This window comes from Parambassis ranga, chromosome 8, assembly GCF_900634625.1.
Source record: "Parambassis ranga chromosome 8, fParRan2.1, whole genome shotgun sequence".
NCBI classification, from domain to species: Eukaryota; Metazoa; Chordata; class Actinopteri; family Ambassidae; genus Parambassis; species Parambassis ranga.
In genome coordinates this window covers 1,775,521-1,789,834 of record NC_041029.1, presented here as the reverse complement: position 1 = coordinate 1,789,834, position 14,314 = coordinate 1,775,521, and the positions used below count along the sequence as shown (strand labels likewise).

Sequence of the window (14,314 nt, the reverse complement as noted above, 5' to 3'; positions counted from 1 at the left end):
CGGATCGCCACAGGGAACTCTCCGGTAAAACCAAAGGTGGAGGTGTCTGTTTCTATATCAACAGTGGTTGGTGTACTGATGTGACTGTGATCTCCCAGCACTGCCCTCCTGCTCTGGAATACTTATTCATTCATTGTAAGCCGTTTTACTCTCCACGTGAGTTTGCTTCATTCATTCTGGCCGCTGTTTACATCTCGCCCGGTGCGGACGTGCACGAGGCTCAGCGTGCACTCGCGGATCAGATCCTGTGTTTGGAGCAAACATATCCGGACTCCTTAATTATTGTCCTTGGTGACTTTAATAAAGGAAACCTGAGCAAAGAACTCCCGAAGTACAAACAGCTGATCAAATGCCCAACCAGAGAGGAGAACACACTGGATCACTGTTACACCACAATAAGCGAAGCATATCGCGCAGTGCCCCGTGCTGCTCTTGGACTATCTGACCACGTGATGGTCCATCTGATTCCTGCATACAGACAGAGGCTGAAGCTCTCCAAACCTGTGGTGAGGACATCTAAAAAGTGGACCAGCCAGGCTGTGGAGTAGCTTCGCTCCTGTTTTGAGACAACGGACTGGGAGGTGTTCAGGGCTGCCACTGATAGTCTTGATGAGTATACAGACACTGTGACGTCATATATACAGTACTGTGAGGACAGTATTGTGCCAACACGCACCAGGGTGAGTTATAACAATGACAAACCCTGGTTCACAGCTAAACTCAACCTGGCTCTTCACTACATCCTGCAGCATCTGGACTCCCCGGGAACCTATGCTAGGATCCTGTTTGTGGACTTCAGCTCTGCTTTCAACACAATCTGCCCAGCTCTCCTCCAAGACAAGCTGTCCCTGCTGCATGTTCCAGACTCCATCTGCCGGTGGATCACTGACCTCCTGACAGACAGGAGACAGCATGTGAGGCTGGGGGCGAATGTCTCGGAAACAAGGACCATCAGCACCGGTACCCCCCCAAGGCTGTGTACTTTCCCCTCTGCTCTTCTCCCTGTACACCAACTGCTGCACCTCCAGTCTGTCAAGCTGATTAAGTTTGCTGACGACACCACCCTCATTGGACTCATCTCAGACGGGGATGAGTCTGCCTACAGGATGGAGGTGGACCGTCTGGTGTCCTGGTGTGCTGACAACAACCTGGAGCTGAATGCCCAGAAGACAGTGGAGATGACGGTAGACTTTCGGAAAGTGCCAGCTCCATCACCCCCCCTCACCCTGACAGACACCCCCATCTCCACAGTGGACTCTTTCCGCTTCCTGGGTACCACCATCACCCAGGACCTCAAGTGGGAGCTCACCATCAGCTCCCTCATCAAAAAGGCCCAGCAGAGGATGTACTTCCTGCGGCAGCTGAGGAAACTCAAGGTGCCAGCCAGGATGATGGTTCAGTTCTACACGGCCATCATTGAGTCCATCCTCACCTCCTCCATCACAGTGTGGTACGCTGGGGCCACTGCCAGGGACAGGCACAGACTGCAGCGTGTTGTGCGCTCTGCTGAGAAGGTGATCGGCTGCAGCCTGCCATCTATCGAGGACCTGTACGTCTCCAGGACTCTGAGGCGTGCAGGTCGGATCACAGCTGACCCTTCTCACCCTGGACACGGACTCTTTGAGCCACTCCCCTCAGGCAGGAGGTTACGGTCCATTCGGACCAGAACCTCACGCCACAAGAACAGCTTCTTCCCCTCTGCTGTTGGACTGTTAAACTGTAATTAATGCACTGCTCTGCTCTGTCACTTCAGAAGGTCACTTTAGTATAGTCACTGCACAATGACGACTATTTGCACTGTTTACTCCATCTTGCACTACTTGCACACGAGTACCACCTCACCGATCCATGTGGTACCTGTTACATTATTACATTATTACACTGTTCCATTCGATCATATAAGGGTCTATGTTTACCATTTCATCTGCACAGTATTTTATGTTCTGTTCATTGTATGTCTGTTACGCCATGTCTGTCATGTAAATTTAGCCTTACTGTAGTTTATTTACTTAATTTTATCTTAGTTTTTATCTTATTGCATGTTAATTGTTATATGTTCTTTGTATGCACCAATCACTAAGGCAAATTCCTAGTAATGTGAACCCCCTTCACTTACATGGCAATAAACATGATTCTGATTCTGATTCTGATTCTGATTCTGATGTTTAAATAAATCATGGACCAGAAGTCTTCTGTCTAAACGCTTCATCTTACTCTGGTTTCCCTCTGAACACAGGCTGTGTTGGAAGAATTCTCGAAGGAACCTGTGTCAGCAGCATGGCCTGCTGGACTTTGTGGAGACAGTCTGTCCATATGTCTTACTATGGACATATATGTGATGTCACTCCGATGATCTCATCCATGATATGTTACTGTGAAGTATGATTGTGCCTGTGCCTGCTCTAAGATGTGTGTATTCTGAGAAGCTGTCTGTTAGATAACAGAGGGTAAAAGACCGCAGGCTGGTTGGAGGCTCATGTTTCCAGAACCAGAACCTGAGCCTATAATGTTTGCAGCAGGTTAGTAGCTCTGCACTTGGTCCACAGACACCTGGCCGTGGTCGTCGTGGTGATAAGGCAGGTGATGGGGGTCTATGTAAGCTCCAACCTGGTCATGGTAGGCGTAGTTCAGCTCCCCCAGGTCATCGGTGGGGGCGTGGTCTCTGCCAGCCAGCAGATCGGTCCGTTTCAGAGCGCGGCCTTCTCCAAATGCACGGTACAGATACTCCGCCATGACGAACAGCGCCACCTGCAGAGAGGCGGAAACACTCAGTGTGATGGAGCTAGAGTAACATAAGTTACCGTCCAGACTCACTGTATGAGACAGCCTCTAGTGGACACTGGAGGAACTGCAGTTTATGCTGCTTGGTCTCAGTACCTACCTCAGTACCTCATCTACTAACAGATACAGAGCTGCGCTGATCTTCCTTCTTCTTCACCCTTAATAAATATTTATGTCATATAACCACAAACAGGCCGCCATGTTGATTCAAAACCATCCAATCAGAAGCAGACAGGAAGTGCTGACACGTCAAAGTGATCTGCTGGTGACTCAGTGAAGACACACACAAACCCTCAGACTGTGACAAAGGCGTGTTTGCGCCCTCTGCAGGCAGTGCAGTGTTACTACCTGCAGTAACAGCAGGGCGACGTCCATGGCGATGATGGTCAGGGAGTTCTCCTGCAGCCAATCACTGAACGTCTGACTGCAGCCCTGAAAGCCACAAACCCAGCAGCATCATGGGTAAAACATCACAGCACACCAGCGACACGAAACACAGGAGGTTAAGAGTGTGTGTGTGTCAGAGTGTGTGTGTGTGTATGGGAGGAGAGCGCTCGTCTGGTTGGACTGAAGGACACCTGTTGACAGGAAACAGGAAGTACAGCTGTTCAGCCATATGCAGGTTGGGGGGTTGAATCTGGAATCACTGCTGTAAACACATCCTCAATATCATAACTTCACAGATTGGTCAGGATCCTCTGTTTATCAGAAAGAAGAGGTGGCAGAACGCAACTGACCAATCAGAATCCAGTATTCAGCTCCACTGACCCTGAAGTGGTCTCGGCTCATGTTAAATGACCTCATGCTTATGAATAAAGTGACTGTAAATCAGACTGAACTCTGGGATTATTTCTCTGTAACAGAGCAGCCACAGCAGCTGGCCTGAGAGTCAGTCACAGTGTGTGTGTCAGTGTGTGTGTGTGTGTCAGTGTGTGTGTGTGTCAGTGTGTGTCAGTGTGTGTGTGTGTGTGTGTGTGTGTGTGTGTGTCATCTGAGCCTCCTGAACACACAGTCAGCTTTTACAGGCACGAACACATCGTGTGTTTAATATCTGGGCAACTAGGCTCCACCTTTGTTTACTTTTAGATCATAGCCTGTGTTTATTAAGTGTTTAGCTTTTCTTAATTGTCTGGCAGACACCTTGTGCCAATTTTAATTGTATAAACAGACAGAAAGCTGAAAAACCAGGTGCTACTGTTGAAACATTTTAACCCCTTACCATTAGTTTTGTGTGGGTGTTTTGGGTTTTTTTTTATCTATATTTTTCCCTCTGTGGAGTTCCTGGTATAGTGTCTCAACCGGGGTGACACTTGTTTAAAATCAGTAATTTTTTTAGAATTAAATCACTTTAATTTGAATACATTATTATGAAATGTTTTTTTTTTAGAAATGAAACAAAAGTTTTCATGTTTTGTATTTCCAGATGTGAATTTTTTTGTTATTTGGAATAATTAGGAATATTAGGAATGAAGAAAAAACTCTTCTTCTCAGGATGCTCCTGCTGACAGATTTATTTATGTATTTGTTTATTTATTTATTTTCTCTCCAGGATGCCTTAGTTGTTACAGCAGCAACCATTACAGGACAAGACAGTACAAATGATCTAATAGAATATGATGATATCTATGGATGAGGGCAGTATTGCACAGAGAGAAAGTGTATTTCTAGTGTTTGGTTATAATGTACAAACATGAAGACGAACAAGATTCAGATGTTCTGAGGATGTAGGTGGCCCTACCGGTGTAGCAGCAGTCCAATGACACACTGATGTTATATGTTGGGACTAAGGGCCTTCTGTAGCGTTTCTTCTTGAACTGGATGCAGCACAGCTGCTGAAGGAGCTACTGACAGTCCCCACCAAGGGTGTGAGGAGTTGGTCTGGATGCTTGATGGTTTGCCTATCAAGCTATTAGAACCATGGAACATTTATTGTGTGGACACACTAAGCGCTCCTTTGCTTAACATCCTCCTTTCACCCACTGAGTCCAAAGTACAGCCTTGAACAGAGCCCTTTTGATTAGTTTGTTCTTGTCCCGTTCAGTGATACTTATAATAAACACAGTATAAGTTAATCAGGCAGAAATCACAGATAAGAGTGGCCGCCCGGGGTTGAGGGTTGCATAACTTAAGGCTGACACTGTGTGTATACACAGAACAATAAATGGCAACATGACAATGATGTTGACCTTAACTTTAAAGTGTGTGATTCCATCTGATGTATATCACGATCCTGTTTTACAAGCTCGGCTATTCATGATGAGTTCCTCATATTTGTTCAGCAGCTTTTGTTTGAACAAAGCAGTCTCACGTATGATCATCCTTTTCTCTGTGAGAGCTTGAAGGCTCAGCTCCATGTCCAAGTCTGTTGCTGTAACTTGAGTTCAGTGGTCTCCTAATAGAAGCATCTACACAAAAAAAAACATAAGGGGACCAAGAACAGTAAAACAACATTTTCTTCTTTTTTGGCAGGCTGTTACATCCTAACAAGCTAAATAGCCCAAGGTCAGGAAGGGGATGATAAGAGCTGATGTAGAGTGTCAGAGTTTCGTTGTGCAGCTTTTACCCATCATTATCATTAATGAACTTCAGCAGTGGGTCAAAATGTATTTTGCTGAAAAATAATAAGACAGTAATATATTCTTAAACCCTATGTGAAGTGGGGTAGGTGTCTGTAAATAAAGTCTGGATTCTTGAATCTGAATTTAGGTTAAAAGTCAATGAGAGCACTCCTCAGAGGGGAAAAAAACAATTACCACACACAGTTCTTTAAGGCAGCAAAAGCTCTTGAAGTCTGGGGCACTGTGCCTTCAGTTTAACCACATTATCTCGGTGTAATCCGATTGCAGCCTGCACTGCATCTTGTGCTGTCAATAGTCGCTGACTGGTTTGGAGAATTAGTTTATTTCCCTACCAGCAGCTGTATACTGTCCGCCCGAGGTCAGGTCCTGGGCTGATGGGATGGATGAGTGTGGGAGGAGGGCCGCACCAGTAGCTGCACCCAGCATCACAAACAGCTTCAAGTTACAAAAACCGAGAGACATAACCGGAAATGAAGCCTTTCTGGTTTCAAAATAAAACAATAAAAAAACTTGCGCAAGGCAGCAGAGCAGTGTGGCGGTAAAAGAAGCTTTCAACAGTTATAACTTTAAAATATAAAGCTCTGCATGAAAACTCTCTGAGGGAAAAGTGGATAATAATTTTCAGCTACACCAAGTGCTGCAGCCGTTTGTTCTCTTTTGATCCTGACTTTTTGATAATGTACAAATTTGCGTAACAGATGTTTTATTGTATTTTTAAAAAAATACATCTTTGCAGTTACGCAATGCATTAAGAGGCATACTTAATGGCATACTCCTGCGTTTTATTCTGAAAGTTCAGACCGGATGTTTGAGCTTAGAAATACTGCTGCTACTTCACTATAAGTCTGTCACAAGTGAGTGAAAGCTCAGGGGCCGTAGCGATTTGAAAGCTGTATCATGCACATATCACAGGCTTCCAGGATCTGACCCGCCACACGGAGCCGCACATATCAGAGGGTCCATCCACATCTCATCTGTAGTCAGAGAGAGAGAGAAAAAGGTTGCCTGGATGGCTGGGAGGAGCACCTTCACCTGAAGACCTCAGAGGACGCGATTCTTCAAGTGTTTATTTCTGGGATAACACCAGGTAAGGCATCATGTAGGTGATTTTATAATGGTGCAGCAGCCACTGAGAAGCGATCATTGGGATTTCTGGCGCCTTGTTTTCCTGCCACAGAGAGGTGACTGTACTGTAGTCCCGTTATGTCTCCTGGAATGTAGAAGGGGGGAATCGCAGCGCAAAGTAGCAGAGACGCACTGTTAATGTCGCTGTTTCAGGTGCTTATTAATAACGAGCCAGTGCGTGATGGAGACTGGCAAAGTGACAGCAGTCATGTCGATCCATCCTGGAGGTAGTAACGGGCTGTTCCTGCAAACCTTGCTGCCTTATAGTATGAAGGAGGGAAACATTTAAACTGCGGGATCTTTTTTAATGGTTTGGACCATGCGGGCTGTTGATACAGATCCGTTTGGAATTCCTAGAGATAAAGAAAACAATACAGCAATTCATGTACAAAATGTGCTTGTGCAGGCATGCGGGCTTTTCGATCACTCCCTGCAACAGCAGAAAGGGGTGGAGAGGATGTGAGTTAAACGAGCACCAGATGCTCTGTGTTGCAATGAGCATTTTGCAGATACTGCAAAAGGTTTCTTAAGTGCGCATAGCACTTCCAAGCAACAAGCAAGTTTTCCAAGATAACTGTTATCTTAGTGTCCGAAGGGTCAAACCTGGTTTGGCAACAAGTATTCTCCTCTGAATCTATTTAAACAATGAGCTTTTGAAATGTATGTAAATCACATGTATTCCCATGCACAAGCTTTCCATATGTCTCAAAGGAAATGACTGATTGGACATGTTCCTAAGTGTTGATGCGGTACAGTGGCAGTGGGCTGCTGTGTGGGCGGCTTTACCAGAGGATGGATGAGTAGGTTTGTCCTGTGTGCAGTGAATCAGCCTGCTATTAGTGGTACATGTGGGAGCTCTGGCAGACAAGGTCGACAAATGAAAGTTGCTTATGTTTGAGGAGGATCGCACAAAGGAATGTGCAAATGCTGCATTCTGATTATGCTGCTTAAGGTTGAACACTCGGAATGAATTCCTCAGTTATAAAACTGAAATTTTGAAAGAGAAACTTCAGCTTGTCTCAGTAGCATGTTTATCATAAGCCATGCTTCCTGTCCCAGGAAAGTCCTTTCCTTCCCTCTGATAAATTCCTGAGCCGTGCTGGGACGTCACACACCCAGCCTGTTTCTTAGTGTCATAGTCATAACTGTGGATTTGCAGGAATGAGGACCCGTTTGACAAAATTCTCAGACAGTGCATCTTAAGTCACACTATCATCATGTCAAGTGTTCATGACTGTGAATTATCTCCAGATTACAGGCGTCAACTTGCGACTTTTGTTCTCTCCTCCCACTGAAAGTGAAAACACAATCATGTTTTGAAAAGGATTGCTGGGCATCACTCTTATTAGCCTGAAAGGGGGGCAGGGGCACATTCCATCTATGAACACAGCTCTTTGAAGAGTATTGAGAAGGCCTATTGTAAAACCCCATTGTCTGGCTGCTCGCTGCCACGGTAACACTCGCACACTGGCAGCAGGACTGAAATGCTGTAGTCATAGCCGACAAGTGTCTTGCCAGAAAATGTGAGAAAAGAAAAGCCTTGTTTTACCTTGACTCAACAGAGTGGATTCAAATCCAATTTGTCGGATTTTTCACAAGTCATTACTTCTGTTCACTGTGAAATGCTGTTCCTGAAAAGAAAGAGTCCTCCAAGCCATTTGCAAGCTGCTGTGTAGTTTAAAAAGCTCCTAACGTGCAGAAAAAAGCGAGATTGGGGACCTGTGTGCATTTCTTTTTAGTCTGGCTCTTTATATGACCTTTTTCAGAGCATTGTGTTTGTTCATGCTCATCACTCACTGTCACAACCGTGAAAACCGGGAAAACCAGTGTGGATCACTATGAATTGGACGGAGCGGTGGTCAGAGTTCACAAGGCTGTGCAGACTGGCCTGGACCAAGAAGACACAGACAAACCAGAGACAATCATAGCATCCTCTCAGAAGCCAGTGTGTGCTGCTCCTCCACCGCCACCACCACCTCCTCCACCGTTACCTGGAGGGATTGGTGGTCCTCATCCCTTGCCAGGAATGGCGCCACCACCACCTCCCTTACTAGGTATGGGCGCTGGACCCGCACCGCCTTTACCAGGTATGGGCGCCGGACCCCCACCGCCTCCGCCTTTACCGGGTATGGGCGCTGGACCCCCACCGCCTCCGCCTTTACCGGGCAAGGACGCTGGACCTCCACCTCCTCCTCCCTTCCCCGGCATGCCACCTCCTCCAGGCATGATTGTGTCTCAGAGCAGCCAGGCGTTGGGGTGCGGTGCACCCACAAAGGCAGGTCGGTGCCCCACCCTGCGGATGAAAAAACTCAACTGGCAGAAACTACGTTCTGTTACTGGTAAGTGGAGATGTTTTGTTTTTCCCAGGTGGTCCTTTCTCCACTCTTGGCTGTTATTTAGTCTGGGCTTTGCAGAGGATTTCCTCATGTTAGAGGATTTGGAATGATGGTGATGACAAATGGAACCACACGAGCTGATGACGGGTTACTTTCTTCCTTTTTTTACACAGATGGTCACTCCATGTGGGCCTCAGTTCAGAAAGAGCCACCTCCTCAAGAAGGAGCCTAAAGAGGTGTGCTTGGTCAACACTCGACAGTGCTCCTCAGAGCTGCAGCACTCACAGCTGATTACTGAACAATCAATACATCTATCGTTCCTCTCTTTTTTTCTTATAGATTACATTTATTGATCCAAAGAAAAACTTGAATTTGAACATATTTTTAAAGCAGTTCAAATGGTGAGACATCACACTTTATTGTGTTTGTTTCTTTATAGTTTCACATTTTTTTCACTGATCAATACTTTACTTTATATTCTGAGTCCAGCACAAATGAGGAATTTGTAGCCATGATCCAGAATGGTGACCGGACCAAGTTTGATGTAGAGGTGCTAAAACAGCTTCTAAAGCTCTTACCAGAGAAGCATGAGGTTTGTACTATTAACACTTCTGCATCCTTATAAAGAGAGCCTTTCCACCCTCATCAGCCCACTTGAAACTTATTTGAATGTCTGACTCACTGTCTTGATGTAGATTGAAAACTTGAAGTCCTTCCAAGGAGAAAGAGACAAGTTGGCAAATGTTGACCGCTTCTACACCTCCCTTCATAGTGTGTCACGGTAACTGTAGTTATTGTTTATATGCTCTTTATGTGATCCTGTCAATCCAATGCACTTACTTTGCACACTTGCTTGACTCCATAGTTATCAGTTGAGAATTGAGTGCATGATGTTGTGTGAGGAGACTGCCTCGGTGTTGGACATGCTCAAACCTAAAGTCAAGCTGGTTGAGGAGGCTTGCCAGTGTAAGTAAATATCAGACCCTCCATCTGTAGTGCACATGCATGCTGTCCTGTATTGTACATATATATATATATATATATATATATATATATATATATATATATATATATATATATATATATATATATATATATATATATTCAACTTAACAATGTTTATGCATTTTTTTCAGCTCTCAGAGTGAGCACACTTATGCCCCGTTTCTGCTCATCCTTGACGTGGGAAATTTTCTCAACTACGTAAGAACCCCTCTCATCTGTCATTTGTTTCTGTCATTTAAACAGAGTTTGCATTTTTAATAGCTGGTTTACTTCCAGGGAAGTCACACAGGGAACGCTGAAGGGTTCAAGCTCAGCTCTCTGCTGAAGCTAACGGAGACCAAGGCCAACAAGAGCCGCATTACGCTGCTTCATCATATCTTGGAGGTACGCTGACTGGCTAACAGCTGTCATAGCGGTATTCCCCCTCCGTCATGAACTTGTTTAATTACCAACTGCTTGGCTTGTTTTGCAAAGGAAGCAGAGGCGAACCACCCGGAGCTGCTAGCACTGCCAGATGATGTAGAGATATGTGAAAAAGCAGCAGGGTACAGAACTCATTCACATCCCCACAAACAAATGTTTGTTTGTTTTTTTATTTGTTGTCAGCAGATTAGTAAAACACAAATGACAATGCACTTTGTTCTCAGAGTTAATCTGGAATCGGTTCAGTTGGAAACCAGTGCCTTACTAAAACGATTGAATGAGACGGCCAAGAAAGTCTCTAACTCTGTGGCAGAAGTGAAGGAGCAGTATGCAAAACTTCTACAGGTAAGATTTTCTCTACTAAATGGATTACTCTGTATTGTTGTGAATTCTCATCTTTTGTCTTCATCTGTCACAGGAAAATCTGCTGGCATGTGAAACTCTGAGTGAGAAATTCACTGAGATTCAGATGAAGCGGAGTGACCTTGCTTCTTATTTGTGTGAAGACTCTAGTCAGCTGTCACTGGAGGAACTCTTCAGCACCATCAGTACATTCCGAGGTCTTTTCATAAAGGCACTCAAGGTAAGGGTGGCTGTTTAAACATCATGGGACTACATTTTCTACTTGCATGCTTGGTTGTTGAATGTGTGTGGGTGTCGTGTTTTGTATGCAGCATGTGTATCAATGCACTGCAGAAAAACTGAAAGATCTTATTATTTCATATGCTGAAATGATACAGAGAAAAATTGCTGGATTTTGTGCTTGGGCAGTGAGAGACATCCTTTATTTCATAATAACAGGAAAACAAAACCAGGAAAGAACAAGCAGCCAAGGCTGAGAAGAGAAGGAAGCAGCTGGCAGAGGAAGAGTCCAAGAGACAAAAAGGAGAGAATGGAAAAAATAGTAAGTGATGAATAGCTTGTTCTTTCTCTGTACTGATAAGTTCTCACAAAGCTGTAATTTTACACTATCTTTGTACTCTTCTTTTTCAGTCAAGAAAGGCTTTGAACCACAGAATGATGGCTGCATCATCGACAACCTTCTGGCGGATATCAGGAAAGGTTTCAACCTAAGAAAGACCCGGCCAAGGTGCGATTTAGGTTCAAGTGCGAAGTCTGTAGGCAAAGAAGCCACCGGAACAGCCACCACTTCCGCTCCCTCCAAACGTCAGAAAGAGGGTCACCAAGTCACAGGAGAAGTGAACGGCTTTAGATCATAGCCTGTGTTTATTAATTAACAGGAAAATGTAACTCTCACGATGGACCAAGAGGTGGTCTCCCTCCCTGGTACGCAAAATCTTGTCACTCCAAGGAAGTCTCACTGGGGGCTCGCCATCTCCTTCGTCAAGGAGAACATCTATCCGTAGATTCAGGGATCTCTGAAAAACCTAGCCTGTACAGAACAGGACTATCACTATATAGCTCCATAGAAATCTTGTTTATGGCCATATAAATCTACATATAAAATCATATAACTGTCACTGTCACACAATACAATGAAATGATAAAATGTGTTTTCCTTCCTAAACTTACATATTATATATGAATATTTTCTAACGTTAATTTTTAACAATTATGAAAGAATTTTCCCATGAGTTATGGTCAGTTCCTCTGTCTTTTAGATCATTTGCCTGACAACATCACATCAAACATCCTCAATAAATTGTATGCTCTAAGTACACACACTGTATACTCCATACATGTATATAAATTGAATAGATAGCTTATTTTAACATGAACATTAAATAAAAACCGTGCTATACATCAGAAAATAACATAACATAAGCATATAACAACATTTAGCATCTGAATAAATCTGACCTCATCTGACCTCACGGCTACAACATGTGACCTGTTATTATGCTTCTGGTGCACACAGTAAACAGTAAATCAAGCCGGTTCACTAACAGAGCCATGGGTTTTCCCACCGAGCTCCACACGGACGACAACATGGCTAACTGCATGGCTAACAGCATAGCCGCGCTTACATACGTTCGTAAACTCACCAAGACACAGCAGAAAGGGGTGAAACTCCTGCTCCACAGGTTCTTCACTGCCTCTGCCCTTTCACGTGAGAGTGGTCGCTGCGTTTACACTCAGTTACTGAATAATTCTTTTACTTTTATAAAGTTTCGGCTGAAGCTGTTCCGCACACACGCTCACACAACCAATTCCCGTGCCAAACGGGCGTAATTTACTCCCCTCATCCAATCTGACAACCACAGGTCAAGGCATGACCAATGAAAACCAATAACAAATGAAATCAACTGATTGACAGCTTGTAGAATGACTGGGGTGATCTTAAAAGAATTAAAGGAACACAGCATCAAATAAAAATATAACAAAGCCCAATTAACTACTGGGTTACATTAAGTATTTAGCTTTTCTTAATTGTCTGGCAGACACCTTGTGCCAATTTTAATTGTATAAACCGAAAGCTGAAAAACCAGGTGCTACTGTTGAAATATTTTACATTTACAGTTACATTTTTAATTTACAAATTCAGGAGCAAGACAACCTGGCAGAAAACAGTAAAAATTGTGAATTTTTGCTACATGGTTTGAATGGGAAAAAATAGTGCCAACTAGTGGACAAATATAAAATTTAAAAATTGGAAGCCTGTAGTTTAAAATGATATCTCAACATAAAGGACTGCATTATTTTATGTTAAGATAAATGGAGGGTCAAAAATGACAGTGAGTTTTTGCATAGCACAGCCGTTATAGGCTAGTTTAAGTAACCAAGGCTAAAATTCAAAAATTTGTTAAAAATTTGTTTAACCCATGTAATCTGTATTTGGAACCCGTCCTGCAGGATCCTGGTGCAGTGCCAAGAACATGCCATGGAAATGTAGTTGCACGAATTCTCCGACTAGCTCTTTTTTTTTACCATAGCATGTAACAACAAGTCTTGATCGCCTAAAATATTTGTGCCAACAGGACTACAGTTACTGTTTACAAGTGCTTTCTGGTAGGTGCGTTTGAGACAAATAACAATAATTTCAAATACTTAGAAAGGATATGGACAAGTTCATATGATATTCTACGTTGACATCAGTTTTACCCTAATCGATGCACGTTAACAGCAAACTATTTTCCTATGGTTCCATGAAATCTAAATAAAAAAGCAGTTCATCATGGCTGATTGTAGTGAGACAGGAGCGCCATCTGGTGGGTAATTGATGTGACAACAATCTGTCTTTACAGTCTTTACCTACGGTACGTTTCTGTTTTTATTCGTGTGTGTGTGTGTGTGTGTGTGTGTGTGTGTGTGTGTGTGTGTGTGTGTAAACAGCCTTCTTGTCCCCTTACTGCTATATACAGGGTGGCTGCAGCAGCTGTAATGGCGCCATGCCTTCGAGAGACATAGCAACCCAATAAACCATGACTTAATTTGATTCAGGACACTAGCTGAACCTTTACAATATTTCCTGCCTATAAGAGCCCACAGTCTTCTTCTTAATGCCAGGAGTCTGCTGTGTGGAAGCCCCAGGAATAAACAGCAGTCTTACAATTGATGCTGCAATACCCATTGTGTTGCATAGCAGCCTGTGAAAAACAGCAGTAGCTTGGGGAAATCCACGTCATACCTGCATTACAAGATAATGTACTTAAAATAATAAAAACATGACCAATATATATTTCTGCCTCTATCTTCAGGTTGTAGGTTCAAAAGACATGTACATCAATCCTGATGGCAGGCCCTTGCATGTGTAAATCTATAAAGGTGAAGCGTTGCAAAGCACTTTGATTATCACATTAAACAGCGCTATAGAAATGCAGACCATTCAGTATCCAAACGAATTTCTACTCTAAACCGTCGAGTAGAGGCATATTGACTGGCCCCCAAACAAACACATTAAAGGAGATAAATGTGTTGCTGCAGATTATCTGTGATGAACAGGAGCTGCTCATTCTTTATCACAAATTCAATATCTGAGGAGGAAGCCTGTTGGCAAGTAACTGATCTCAGATGGACACAGAAGTCTGCAGCAGATACGGCCTCTGGATCCTCTGTAGGATGTTATTATCCCATCGTCCACTAGATGTCAGCGTTACACCAGTT

General features: G+C 43.8%; 1 pseudogene; it reads left to right on the top strand.

Moving 5' to 3' along the window:
• The first annotated feature begins 6,287 nt into the window (after positions 1-6,287).
• On the top strand, positions 6,288-13,084 carry LOC114439873 (inverted formin-2-like; annotated as a pseudogene).
• The last annotated feature ends 1,230 nt before the right edge of the window (positions 13,085-14,314 follow it).